The sequence below is a fragment of the Argopecten irradians genome, chromosome 12 (assembly GCF_041381155.1).
Source record: "Argopecten irradians isolate NY chromosome 12, Ai_NY, whole genome shotgun sequence".
In the NCBI taxonomy this organism is placed as follows: domain Eukaryota; kingdom Metazoa; phylum Mollusca; class Bivalvia; order Pectinida; family Pectinidae; genus Argopecten; species Argopecten irradians.
In genome coordinates this window covers 24,222,570-24,238,568 of record NC_091145.1, presented here as the reverse complement: position 1 = coordinate 24,238,568, position 15,999 = coordinate 24,222,570, and the positions used below count along the sequence as shown (strand labels likewise).

At 35.2% G+C, this 15,999-nt stretch overlaps 1 protein-coding gene across 3 annotated transcripts in view; it reads right to left on the bottom strand.

The window, feature by feature from the left end:
* The window catches only part of LOC138336414 (protein MON2 homolog), a 576,914-nt gene that overhangs the window by 475,381 nt on the left and 85,534 nt on the right, over positions 1-15,999 (bottom strand). The window lies entirely within an intron of this gene.

Genomic DNA, 15,999 nt, shown 5'->3' with positions numbered 1-15,999 from the left:
TACCAAAATGCAATATGCATCATTAGGGCCCTGGGGGAATCTACATATGGAATTTGAAAAAGATCCCTTCAGTACTTTCTGAGAAATAGCGGTAACAAAAACTGTTTACGGATGGACGGACCCCAGACGAATGGCGATTTGAATAGCCCACCATCTGATGATTGTGGGCTAAAAATGCTCTGTTAGCATTAAAGATGATAATGTTTGTTCAGAAGTAATATATCTATGTTCAAACTAAAAGCACAAGTGTAACGTCTTCCCCTATTCGCCGGCAGCAATCGTAACGTCATAACCGTCTACGGCAGCGCTGACGACGAGACGTATGTGCGTTCTTTTTAGGATGAAATGGGGTGCGATAAACGACTTCGCAAAATGAATACAGGTCTGAACTTTATTAATCCTCAGTGAATCCAAAGTACATAGAGTTAACAAAACAGTTTAAATTCACATCATACTTTCCTGACCAGGCTCGTTCACACAATGTTCAAGCAAGTCTATGTACAGAAACATCCTCACAATGTAACGGCACTTTCGCCTACTTCTAAAACTACAGGAAAACTCTCTAATATGTAAAGCGCGCACCTGTATTTATAATTAATATTCATCAAGGACGTATCCTTGATATTCATTACCTCCCAAAATGTTCTAATGACCAATCCTAGCCTTTTACCTTATGCACTATTTAATCTCTGATATTACTTTGGTGACCAAACTGTGGTCAACATATACCAAAACTGTTTAAAATCCTTCTCGCACACGTTCCTTATCCACCCAAAGGGTTCATATTATATGAACAATAGATATGTCCTCTAAAGCACTTTCTGTACACTTGAACACATCATGGTTAGCACTTTTAAAATTCCAAAAAACATATCCGTGTACATGTAAAAAAGTCATTCTCTTTTGGCTTTTACATTTACATATTTTTCAGGTTTAAAGTTATTCCAAATATTTAAACGTACTCGCTGTTTATTGGATTTACTCCCTCCTATACATGTCATAATAATCCTTGGTAAAATCCTGTAAATTGTACATGTATTCGTCTAATCAAATTCCAAATAGCGAATGCATTCACCATAAGTTCCCCGATTAGCTTCTCCATTGAACATATTTAACATGAGAAAAGGGAATCAGCATCTCACTCGTATCCTCCTCAGCTTTGGATTATTTCTCTGTTCAATCCAGAACTTAATTCCCATGACCATAATCCAAGCAAACGTGTCTCTCCGTAATTTTCAAATACGCGAGAGAAAACTGCCATACAGTTACGATCCCGTATGATAATTCCTTTACGAAAAACACTATGAATTGATGTGTTACCGGAGGCAGAAAATCCACACACTCAAGGAAAGAGTTACTTCAAAAGTAAAATTCCATTTAACTTTCACTAAATATATCTCCTTTGTAAATTAGGAGCAGTAACTATAGTTCATTTTAAATAATTCCTTCAGACAAGGTGGGTTTGAGCGTGCGGAGGATTTCACAGTTCTGTATCACAGTAACATATAAAACTCATCCCACCGTCACTTCCACAAATTGTAACGTCGTCCCCTATTCGCCGCCACCAATCGTAACGTCATAACCATATTGTTTCCGTATCTACGGCAGCGCTGACGACGAGACTTATGTGCGTTCTTTTCGGGATGAAAATTTAATGTGGCGCGATAAACGACTTGACAAAATGAATAAGTTTCGGAACTTTATTAATCCACAGTGAATCAAAAGTATATACAGTTTTAAAACAACACAGTACAATTTCACATCATCCTTTCACACTAATCCTGGCCAGGCTTTTTCACACAATGATCACACAAGTCTATTTACAAGAGTAAAAGTAACGGTACTTCCACCTACTTCTAAAACTACAGTAAAAATGGAAAGCTCTCTTATATGTAAAGCGCGCACCTCTCTTTATACGGCTTCAATAATAATTAATATTCATAAACTCCCAAAATTTTCTATTGGCCAATCCAAACCTTATACTTTATGGACGTGCTCAATGTGTACCTAATATGGACCAAGCCGATGTCCGCAATGCGACACTGACCAAAATCGTGTACACATCTCTACCTAGATGGCCACTACTTGTAAACAACTGACTTTTAGTGTCTCCATAAACTATAGCGTTTAAATGGCAAGGTGATATCCGCGAACCAAAGCGAGATACTAGATTACTATTTCAGCCTTTACTGATACCGTACTCAAAGGCCTCCGTACTTGAGTAGAACAGATAATACACTACATGTATATAAAAGGTCTATCTTTCCCTAACATATCTACATTTGAATAAAACACTCTATATTCTCAAAATCACTACACAAGTAACACTTTAGATAGTAGTGTAAATACAGATTGCGTAGATATTTGCCTTCAATTACAACATGCAAACGCTTGTTTCATTCCACGTAGAAGGAAATGTATGTTGTAGTTATGGAAATACGGTTTCGTGATCTATGCACCAGGCCATAAGTTAGGGAGCACAGTTTTTTCTTGATTTTTTTATGATCACTGACTATCCAGTAACACACGTGCTCTACGATTACACGCTCTGAATAGGGGAACCCCCTACCTATACAAAATAAATGCATTTGCACGTATTTTACGGTGTTTTGATTATGGATCTCGTCGAAAACTAACAAATTGAGAAAAATGACAAGCTACAGGCATGGGAGAAGGTGGTATGTCGTACAGACAAGTAGCTAAGCGTTTCAAAGTCAGTAGCTCAGTGAATTCGTGGTTGATGACGCGATTAAACCAGACTGGCCATGTTCAAGACCGGTCTCGGTCTGGTAGACCTCCAAAGACTTCGCACAGTGACGATAGACTCCTGGAAGGCTGGCAATGAAAACGGACACCATTTGATACATCGAACCGACTTAGAGGGCAGTGGCAAGTCACTGTCCGCGTAAGTCATAAGTCGGTAAACCTTCAACAGTCGTTTAAACAAGTAATAGCTTCCAAAAAAGCTACGAAAGTTAACATACAGCATTATTTATTAGGAAGTAATGATAGGAAAGCTTGACAGGTTGTTCTGTTCACAGTTAGCTGGCATTGTTCTTATGGCAATTCTTTTTGAAGAATGATGATTTAAATGCTTCCACCTGAAATGTTAAAGATAATCAATTTCATGATATTCATGAAAGGGCAACTAGGCTATCTTTCCGAAACAAAAATGAAAAGTTTCTCTAAAGCAATTACATAATACAATTGATAACTATGGCCAAAGATGAGGTAACAACACCAAACAAATTCAAATCTTTATATAAACAGTGAAGATTCATGTCTCTGTTTTGCCGTCTAGCGTTGTTATAGTCAATTGACGCGTGGTAATTAGAACGACGTCGGGAAACATAATACGATCTGCGTGATGAAAATCAACGTTTTTTAATATTTTAATAAAATTAATTTGAAGGTGTAGTGAACCTTTTCCTAATGCTTACAAGTTTTACGTCTAATATACAATGTACTGAGTACGTATATACTTGGACAAGTTGGTGATATACATACGCATATAAACAAGCGTAATATTTCGGTTAAAACTACACTTTACTTTAGCAAATACAGTTCCTCTAACAACAGTAAAATCTAACATTTTTTCAGCATCTCCTATGTTACGGACAGTAGGCCGTGATCAGCTAGCTAACAGTTAAGCTACATATAGATGAACAAAACTCGGCATATCACCTAACATTTGAAACCTCTCTTGACATACCAATTATGTTCTATTCATTACATGTAGCGCCGCCTTGTGTAATATCTGAGAATAATGTCCGACAACCAGAAAAAAGACTTTTCTGGGTATAACTTATAAATGATAATTTGTTTGCAATAATTTCCCCAGTGTTACCTTTTACACACATGGCATTTTCAACAACAACTAACCAATCAACGCACGTAAATATATTTGGCCAACCAACCACAGTGAACAGTTTATAAATAACAATGTGAAATTCAAACAACATGGCAGGCAAAGCAACCGATAATAATAGTTACCATCCTGGGATGGTAGCAACAGATGGTAGCTACAGCAACAGGGATAGTAGCAAAACAAGTATTAGCTTCCCAAAAAGCTAAGAAGGCTACCATACAGCAATATTTATTAGGAAGCAATAATAGAAAAGCTTAACGCATTGTTCTGTTCACAGTTAGCTGCCATAGTTCTTATGACAATTCATTTTTGAAGAATGATAATTTAAATGGATTCGCATTCAATGATAAAGATAATCAACTTCATAAAAGGGCCACTAGGCTACCTTTCCGAAATAAAAAAAAGGTTTTTTTAAAACAGTCTATAACACAAAATGGCCAAAGATGAGGTTACAACACCAAACAAGTTGAAGTTTTGCCGTCTGCCACAGAAATAGTCAACTAAAGCTTTGTAATTATGAAGACGTCGGGAAACATAATACGACCTACGTTACGAAAATTAACGATTTGTTTATTTTAATATAGTTGTTCAGAAGGTGCAGGGGCCTTTACCTACTGCTAACAAGTTTTCCGTCTAATATAGCCTGCACTGTACTAATATATGTACATGTACTTGGATAAGTTGGTGTAATAACGTTACATACGCATAGAAACAAGCATAACATTTCGGTTAAAAGTGTACTTTACTGTAGGGCTTATAGTTCCACAAATATCCCTTAAGTAAAGCCTAACTTTGTTTCAGCATCTCTCATGTACGGACAGTTTTTACAAGTAGGTCATGGTCATCTAGTTAACAGTACTAGCTAGGCTATATATAGATGTTCCATGCACTCCCGACAATATAATAAAACTCGACAAATCAACGAATTTCTCCGAGGGGATCCGATTGCGAACTTGTATTCTATATAGTACGTGTAGCGCCGTCTTGTGTGATTTCTGAGAATAATGTCCGACAACCAGAAAAAAAATATTCGGACTTCTATGGGTTTATCTAATGATAATTTGTTTGCAATAATTTCCCCACTGGTACCCCTTACACGCATGAAATCTTCAACATCAAGTAACCGATCAACACGCGTAAATCGTTTTGGCCAGCCAATCAAAGTGAACAGACTATTTATAACCATGTGAAATCACAACAACATGGCAGGCAAAACGACCGATTATAATACTACCATCCTGGGATGGTAGCAAACAGACATCTACGCTACCGAAGACAGATAAAGCGCCTTGTATTGACTAGGAGGCATAAACAAGTGCGATCACAGTGGACACGTGACCACCAAGCATGGAACATAAGATCTCGGTGAAGGATCTATTAGAGTGACGAAAGTCGTTTTTACTGCGTCCCATCGACGGAAGGGTTCTTGTTTGGAGATCTAGAAGTACAGGGTACAACCAGAATCACATTTTTGGCACAACAGCATACGGTGGTGGTGATGTAAGGGTTTGGGGAGGCTTTTCTCTCTTAACTGTAACCTACACTTGCGCAAAGGTATCGTGACCATATCCTGCAGCCCTTAATTGTTCCTCAATTCGATCCACATATGTTAGCAATTTGTACCATCCTGATGGACGATAATGCCAGACCGCACAGGGCCTGCATAGTACAGGAGTATCTCCAGATAGACCACATAGAGACTATCCCATGTCCTGCAATGTCACCGGACATGAACCCCATTGAGCATAGTGAGACTAGACTTCCTCGGACAAAAAGTCAATTCACGGGTTCCAAGTAGCCGAAATATTGCAGAACTACGAGCTGCGTTGATTCAGGAATGGCAGCAATTCAAAATCAACTACGACGTCTGGTCAATGGCATGCGACGAAGGGTCCAGAAATTGTACCGGAAGCACAGAGACTACAACACATGTTGACAATTGTATGGTTATTTAAACTTGTTGATAAGTTTTAGCGTTGGGCCAAGTTAGAGAATATGGCATTACATGGAGTAATCTTATGAAAAACACCAATGAATCGAAACTTTTTCAGTGTTTTGAAAAAGCTTTTTCAGAGCATGTTTTAGATCTATGTAACACATCCAGGTTTTGTATATGCATTTCCTTTGATAATGAAAGATATTTTCATTGATATAAAATTATTATTGCATATCAATGTGAATTTCCGGCCTTTTTCGTGCTTTTACATAACTGACAAAATCAGGTCCCTCAACAAATAGGGGTGCTCCCGTACTTATCGCCAAATTTATATATTACGAGACCGATAAATTCTGGACATGCATTCATCAGCTCCGGATTTGAGGGATTTCAAACTATGTTACCAACATGTTTTCCTGAGTTGAAAATCAAATATGGTGGTTCGCTTACTACGAACCGTATCACTACTCTGACTAATCTGATTCTTTTCCGATCCGCCATGGTGATCTCTAACTGTTTTCGAAATGGACCCAATTAATATAGGGTCAAAAATATGTATTGACAAAATTTATTTTTAAAACATCTGAACGTCATCATTGTTTTAATCGACGAACATGCAAAAGTAGACTATTTATTTAAACACATTGATTTAACAGTGTTTTGATTGCATGAAAGGGGGTATGAACGCATTTGAAAAATACATACAGTATTCTTCATGTAGCGCTAACGTACTGCATTAAATATGTTTAAATCCAAATGCATTAGTACAATGTACCACCTTTAATGCAATCAAAACACCTCTATAATCTCTAGATAAATAATGTCATGTGTACTTTTTGGGAACTTGCACGTTTATTAAATATTATTTGATAATGATACTTAGTAATAAAATATAACTTTAACCAATCAAAAATGTATTTTATGTTATAGAGATATGGCTGGTTGGGGTGAGATAATACTGGCCCTACTGGCCGGGTATGGTATGTGGAATGTCGTCCAAGTGTTGTGGAGGTATTTCGATACACAGGTAAGTTTACCTGACTATTAAGTTAGTGTATTGTATTTTATAATAATTAGTCTAGTCATAAAGTGTTTTAGCTACTATTATATGACATAAATAACAAAGAAAATACCGGCCGTTATCAGATTAGGAAAAATGTGTAGTTTTTAAGGTCAAAACCTGTACATCAAAAGTGGAAATCCATGAAAATCAATTTGTTTAACATACTGTCCATTTAAGATATTTTGCAGTAATGAGCTAGTAAAACCAGCTTTAAAATAATTGAAATTAATGCAAAATTGAAAAAAAAATACTAAAAACATTTCCTTTGATAGGTTAAAACGATTTCCCCACTTTTGGGACGAATTGTCTTGATGTTTAACATAAATCCACAAAACGTTACACGCAATGTTAATTACGCCAGTACAATAATTGAAAAATACACCTTTTTCATTTTAATCGTGGAGTAAATTCATTCATTTATAAAAAGAAAAACATCAAACCACTTCTAAACATTGCATCGGAAATTTGTTGGTCGAATTGACTTGGAGGCAACGAATATTAGGGAAAGCCACTAAATACCTTTAGAGTCATTACAGTTTCTGCTGTTTTTCGTTTTATTGTTTAGGAATACTGTACAATCAACAATATAACATTAAATTCTTCAGCTGAAATAATTTGCAGGCAAGAGAATGCACAAGAAGTATGCGGAATTATAAGTGTCGCCCGTACCGCTTTGTCGATTTATTACATAGCTATAATGATATTTAAAAAAACTACCTGAAAGTAAAACAAAGTGGCAAATAAAGTGTGTTGTGACACCAGACAGAAAACTGAATAGGCAACATCATTTAACAGCCATTTTTTCTTCTCTGTTTATAAACACTAAAACATTTAATACCCCAGACATGTAATACATCTGACGGCTACCAAGGTTGGAGCCTTGGGGTCAGACTTCAAAAATATAAACAAATGTCCCCACACAGGAGGGCTTTCATTCACCACACCACTTACATACATGTACTAGATGACTCATCACATTAATACCATAAACATAGACATTTATCACAAAACAAAAAACATCACTTTCACTCAATCTTTCAAAGTCTATTTATGATTTACGGATAGATAAACAAATTGGAAGAGTAATAAAATAAGAAATCAGCATATAAATGTAGTCTATATAAAAATCATCTAATGTTTCTCATCATGTATACAGTATGTGTATATTTGTAGTAGATAGATTTATTAAATTTGTTGGATGTCCTGCCATATTAAAGTAAATTCCTGTATGTTGTTTTGTTTTGGAAAATTGTTTTATGTATTTTGTGCATTTTCAAAAGTTGTGTTTTCAATACAGTTATGTTTAAGTTTGTCTTCTTTCTTGTTATCAAAAATATAAAGTATTTTGAATAAAGTATAATAAGGTTGATTTGAATAAAGTTTTCTTTTATTTCTTCATCTGCAAAACCAAATAATACCCTCTTTAAGTCTAAATTCAAACCTGTATGCGATGTATCCAAAACCCACTGTGTAGTATTATCCCATATTGGTTTAACTTTTAGGCATTTCCAAAAAGTTCAATTGACTCTATATCTTCGTTACAAAGGTTGCAAGTGTCATTTGGCATTTTATTTATCATTTTTAAGTTGGAAGTATTTTGTTTTGTAATCTGTATTGGAACCAGTGAATATTTGTGTCTTTTGTTATTTGAAAAGGAATCTTGTAATGATGTTGCCAAACTTTCTGTGTATAGTGTGTCACATTTTCCCATTTAGTCTCTGCTGTGTTCCTCAATGTATTCACTTTATTTAGTTTATCATACATATCTTTGGTTCCTTTGGTGTTTTTTTAGTATAATCTGAATGTGGCGAGGTATAAAGAGTCTATGAAAGGGTGCTTTTAGATGCATTTTGATGTTGTTATGTCTACAATAATGCTGAATTGATCGACACAGTCCCTTAAAGATGTTCCACCGCTGACAAATGGTATGTTTTCACTATCAAAAACATGAGCAGATGATTTAGTATTTTTCTTACAGTTACAAAAGAGACTTATATGTACTTTACACCATTACCACCATTGAAAGGTTTGAGGTTCTAATTTTACTTCAAGTTGAAAATATGAAAAATAATTAATTGCATCCCGAAAAAATTCCGTGTCACTATATCTTATATGGAATGAAGTACTGATTGCGCATGCACCAAAGGCGAAATAAATTATTTTATATTATTTTTGTGTTACTTAGACATATATATACACGATTATAGGTACTTAATTCTTACATTCACATGGATTTCTTAGGGTTTTTGACTTTCTACAAACGTTCTTATACCTGAAATTAGAAAGTTTTCAAAATTACAACATTTTATATGAAATATTGGCAATGTTTATCAACGTTAAAATATCGCCAAACACAACAATAAACTGTATCTGTCGGCATTGGCTGTCTATAACGGAAAGAACCGAGTGCAGCTTTGAATTCAAAATCGGGATCGCTAAAAATCTCATCCGGCTAATGGATATAGATGTAATAACACCACTTTAAGAGGCCATTTATATTTTATCAGTTTTATTGGCCTGATTCAGTGTAATAGCAAATACATACATTGACAAGTAAACCAGCATACGTTATGTCACGTGACACGACAGTGGTCACATGCTAAATTACCTCTGGTGAAATATTGCTTATATATGGTGCTAAAGTGGCTAAAATTTGCTAAAAAATGACTGGTAGAAGAAGATTTTGTCGAACGAGAGGAGGAAGTAGCGGTAGAGGTGCTTTGAACAGTTCTAGAGCAGGGAAATGTTGATTTTCTGTATAAGGCCAGGACACATCCAGCGACGAAGATCAAAATGGCCACGACGAGTTCGTCAAAGTCACCTCCAAACTGCAACGACACAGTAAAGGGGGCAGTAAAGTGGACACTGGTTTGGACTTATCAAAGTTTGAATCTATGTCTGTAGATGAGAAACTGAGTGTTATGATGGGAAAGCTTATGAAGCTCGATGCTATTGAAGTCGCCCTGAACAAGGTCAGTAAACAAGTTGATATAGCCGTAGAGGACATTGAAAGCATACAGGAAAATATTGATAGTTTAGAAGACAGAATGAAATATCTGGAATATAGAACAATTGATTTGGAGGCAAGAAGTCGTCGGAACAATTTGTTGTTTTACGGTATTCCGTATTCAGCAGGTGAAAGGGGCATAGATGTTGTTAAAAACTTTATTAAAACAAAGCTGAATATCAGTGGAGATGAAGACATGTTTATACTAAGAGCACATCGTGTATGGAATCCCGGCCGAGCACGCGGAGAAAATGATGAACAAGTTAAACCACGCCCACTAATCGCGGGTTGCCATGACTATACCGACACTGAAAAAATTATGTCTGAAGTGAAATGCCTCAAAGATACAGGTTTCGGGATTGGTAGAGACTACCCAAAGGAAGTTCAAACCGCGCGTAAGAAACTGTTAAGGTTCCTGTAAAGGCTTTAAACAGTGATATTTTGCAAGCCTAAAACTCATTACTGTGCTGCAGTTGAACAGAACTAATTTCATTAATTGTTGGTATGTCCCCTGGCTAACTGTCAGTCTTACTTTATTAGAAAAATGTATATTTCTAGAGAAGACATAGAACTCGTGCGAATTGCATTGGTGGAACCAAATAATCATGCCATCGTGTTCAGTTGTGAATATGCCAGGTACTCCAACAGTTTGTTTGGCAAAATCGGACCAGCAAATAGCGCAGGAGCCTATTGAAGTAAATGCAAATGGCTGCTATAAATGGCGGATCACAAATATCGCTTATAAGAAGCCATCTCAATTGATACAAATGTTCTTATAGACACCATAAGGTACTCTGAACATGACAAGAAGACTCTTCACGAAAAAAATAGTTCAACCGATCTGTTTTAGGCGCAAAATGCAAATTTCCGGAAAGAGCCTCAAAGTCCATATTTTAACTATTTTTTTCGTAAATAGTCTTCTTGTCATGTTCAGAGTACCTTATGGTGTATATAAGAGTACTTGTATCAATTAAAATGTCTTCTTATATGCTATATTTGTGATCCGCCATTTAAAGCAGCCATTTGCATTTACAACAATAGGCTCCTGCGCTATTCGCTGGTCCGATTTTGCCAAACAAACTGTTGGAGTACCTGGCATAGTCACTACTGAACACGATAGCATGCTTATTTGGTGCCATCAATGCAATTCACACGAGTTCTATGTCTTCTCAAGAAATATACATTTTTCTCTTATTTTACTGAAATTTACAAGCAGCTTCACAAATAACATATCCACAGTAAGACTGTACGCGGGTAAGGACAGCATTAGACTTGTTTACCTGAACTGTCAAGGGTTAGCTACTAAAAAACGTAACAAACTGAACAGCGATTTCTTTAAAAAACTTATTGATGTTAATGACATTCTTTTGTTTACCGAGACGTGGACGTCTCCATTGCGGGATATTGAGGTTGAAAATTGTACATTTTTTCCCCTGCATAGAACTGAATATGTTAAAAATACTAAAAGAGACTCTGGTAGCCTTATTGTATATGTAAGAGATACAACCTCACAGGGTATCAAAATTGTTAACAAGGATTCTGATGATATTATCATTATACAACTTTCAAAAGATTACTTTGGTTTTGTGAGAGATATTTTCCTATGTTTATGTTACGTACTGCCTGTTAATTCTGGTAGAAGAGCGCTGACGAATGCGAATACTCTTGACCGATTAAACGATCATTATTTAAATATATTGAATAATAATGTAGATCCCATAGATTTTATAGTTGTAGGTGACATGAAAGCTAGGACTAGCAAGTGTCCAGATTACATAGAAATTGATGAAAATGATTATGTTCCTTTGGGTGAAGATTACATTACAGATATAAATATACCTCGTCACTCATTAGATATAGCTAGTACGAATGAAAACGGTCACAAACTCATTGATATCTGTAAAAGGTCAGGGTTAAGGATTTGGAATGGTAGAATTGGAAACGACTCTGGAATTGGCAATTTTACTTGTATAAATGAGCGAGGAAAAAGTCTAGTTGATTATGTGTTGTCAACACAGAGTATTTTCCCTTTGTTTACTAATTTTCAGGTTGGCCAACCAAACATATACAGTGATCATGTGACTATTTCGTTTTCGTTACAAAATGATACCGAAAATGTGAGCACTCTGCAGTCAAATGAAATGTATTCAAAATATTACAAATGGAAACCGGAAATGTGTGACGCGTATATTCAAAATTTGCTTGGCGAGGATTGTCAACTACTGTTGTCCGAAATGACAACTTTAATTGAAAATCGGAGCAGAAACCAGTAACTTAAATAAAGCTGTTGAAAAATTTAATGAAGCTCTGTGTAAAGCAGCGGATCCAATTATGTCAAAAGTCAGTCGAGTTAGGTCGCACGGTGAGGTCATAAGTACAGGTAATAGCAGGAAGTATACTATTCCCTGGTATAGTAAAAAGTGTGAGGAAATCAGGTCAGTATTTTTTGAAAAATTAAATTTATACAGGAGAGAGAGTACTAATGAGAGTTAACATGGTGAAAGCAAGAAATGAGTTTAAAAAGAAAGAAGGAAATGTCGTTTAAGTTACGACGCTGATAAAACTTCAAAATTAGTGAATTTTAGAACTAGCAATCCCAAAAAATATTGGTCGTTGTTAAAAGAGTCATCATCTGCAAATAACAATATCAACATTGAAGCCGGCGAATTTTTTCAGTTCAATTAATAATCCGGACGACCCTTTTTTTACACCCGACGAAGATGTAGTAAATTATGTTGATAGGTACGAAAATAGTGAATTGCAAGTAATGTTTAATGAACTAAATCAAAACATAGACCAAAAGGAAATCACAGATGCTTTAAGTCGGCTTAAAAACGGGAAAAGTATAGGGCCTGATTTAGTGATAAACGAATTTTTGAGTAGAGGGCGCAACATACCTACCCCATACCTCGAAGCGTTATTCAATGCTATTTTTAGAAAGGGGGAATTCCCCACTATTTGGTCAGAGAGTTACGTGATACCCATTCATAAAAAGGGAAGCAAATCAGATGTTCGTAATTAAAGAGGTGTTACTTTATTAAGTGTGTTTGGTAAGCTTTTACGAAAATTTTGAATAATAGGTTAACTACCTGGGCCGAAAAATACAGTGTTTATGTAGATGCCCAGGCCGGTTTTAGAGCTGGTCAGAGTACGATTGATAACATTTTTATCTTAAATGGCCTAATATCATATTTTATTAATAATTGAAAAAACTTTGTATTGTACTTTTATTGATTTTTCGAAGGCCTTTGATAATGTTGTGAGGGAAAACTTATGGTTAAAGTTATTGAAATTGGGAATTCGAGGTAAGATGCTTGATATTGTCATGTCAATGTATCAATCAGTTAAAAGCTAGGATGAAAGTTAATAATGATCTTTCTGATGAGTACGAATGTGTAACCGGGGTAAAACTAGGGGAAAGTTTGTCCCCATTTCTTTTTGCAATGTATGTAAATGATCTTGAAGAAGAGCTGATTTTAAAAGGCTTTGAAGGGGTGTCAATAATTTTTTTGAAATTATTTATATTAGTTTATGCAGATGACATCACTTTGATGGCCTACACTAGTACTGGATTACAAAAGGGTCTGGATATTCTGCACGGTTATTGTGATAGATGGAAATTAAAAGTAAATGTTGAGAAAACCAAGGTCATGATTTTCAGAAACGGTGGTCGATTTCCAGAAGATTTCAAATTCTAATTGGGTGAGGAGGAGGTGCAGATAGTTAAAACGTTTTCTTTTTTGGGCTTAGTACTCTCATCCAGTGGGTCATTTTCCGATGCCCAATTAACTCTAGCGGGACAAGGAAATAAATCACTTTTTCAGCTGGAAAAGCAATTGCAAAAATTTATTAACCTTTCACCTAAACATGCATATAATTTATTTGAAAAATTAGTATGCTATTAATGAGTTATGGGTGTGAAGTGTGGGGTTTTCACTCTGGGTTGGCAGTAGAAAAGGTTCATTTAAGGTTTTGTAAAAGATTGCTTGGAGTGAAAACTTCGACACAGAACAACTTTATTTACGGAGAATTAGGATGTTTGCCACAAAACTCAAGGGATATTTTTAAGATAATTAAGTATTGGCTACAGATTGTCCATCATAAGAAAAATGTATTGGTGAAGTCAGTCTATGATGAACTTTATCAACAAGCTGAATCATATAGAATAATTAACTGGGCAAAATTAGTAAAACAATTATTATGTACGTATGGTTTTGGTTATGTTTGGTTAGAACAACAAGTTGGAAACGAAAAGGTATTTTTAGAATTATTCCAAACTAGAGTTAAATATATTTTATACAAAACCGGCATAGTGAGCTGGTAGATTCGCCAAGGGCAAAATGTTATTTATTGTTTACAAATGAATTTGGATATAAGAGTTATCTCGATACTGTAAATATTGAAAAATATAGAAAAGCTCTAACGAAGATTTGAACATTATCACATAGATTGTACATAGAAACAGGTCGGTGGTACAAGCCTAATCCAATTCCAGTCGATTTGAGATATTGTTTTAATTGTGCAAAAATTGAAGATGAATATCATTTTATCTTGGAATGTCCTATTTATGTAGTTATTAGATCAAAACTGTTAAAAAAGAAATTTTGGTTGAGGCCTAATATGACTAAATTTATAGATCTCTTGACTTCAGTAAATAGTAGCATTGTTAAAAATTTAGCTATCTTTGTTCACAAGGCTAATGAAGTTAGAAATTCAATATTATTTGATAATTGATATATTTGTTATGTGCATCCTTTCGCTGATTTCTTTTTTTTTTATTTATATATATATATATATATTTATATATATAGTGTACATCCTTTTTCCAGAAAAGTCTGTTTACCATTGTCATGTCTGTATTTGTTTTGCACAAAGGCTTTTAGCCTATTTGCTAAATGAAATAAAGATTAAAGATTTTACGTTCTGTGAAGCTTTAGAGTATGTGATGTAAATATGACAAGAAGTGAGAGGTATTTTCACCCGTTAAGTATGCATATATTATACATGTATACAGGTGTACATGTACTTTATTAAAGTTGCTCCACCGCTGACAAATGGTATTTTTTCACTATCAAAAACAATAGCAGACGATTTAGTATTTTTCTTCAGTTGCAAAAGTTACTTACTTTACACCATTACCGCCGTTGAAAAGTTTGAGCTTCTAATTTTACTTCAAGTTAAAAATATAAAAAATAATTAATTGCATCCCGAAAAAAATCCGTGGCACTATATCCTATATGGAATGAAGTACTGATTGCTCATGACCCAAAGGCAAAACAAATTATTTTATATTGTTTTTTGTGTTAATTAGACTTATGTATACACGATTAAACACTAATTATTGTTTAAATGATGAATATCATTTATGCTCTGTCGGCGGTGGAGCATCTTTAAGCAAACAATACATTTTACATAGGTCTACAATGTATATGTAAGGTATATTTTTGCTTTGAATACATAAAAATACACATACAATTTAGATATATAGTTAGGTTGATTTTTTAAAGATGCTCCATCGCTGACAAACGGTATTTTTCACTATCAAAAACAGGAGCAGACGATTTAGTGTTTTTCTTCAGTTACAAAAGTTACTTATTTTACACCATTACCACCTTTGAAAAGTTTGAGCTTCTAATTTTACTTCAAGTTAAAAATATGAAAAATAATTAATTGCATCCCGAAAACATTTCGTGGCACTAGATCCTATATGGAATTAAGTACTGATTGCGCGTGCACTAAAGGCACGGAAACGTTTTATTGCACGGTTCGAGATGTTATATTGCACGGCTTTAGGACACCCCGCTGTTGTTGTCTAGTTTTGTAGAATAGAGGGATCGCGCGGACAGTGAGTTGCGTTATTATGACGTCACAACGGTTCACGCTCAATTTCGCGCTAGCTTTATAGATCTCGAATCAAGCACGTCATGTAGACGTTTATCGAGTAGAGGAAGGACACGGTCAATGTAATAGATTAAAACGCTGCATACAGGTCTGATAATGTTAAAGAATATAATAAGACATCCAAACGAGATTACAACGTGACGTAGGTGGGTAATACGTCAATCTTCAATAGGACTTGAAGCTTCTCCGTACGGTACGGTGCTGTTCATTTTGTTAAGTGATTG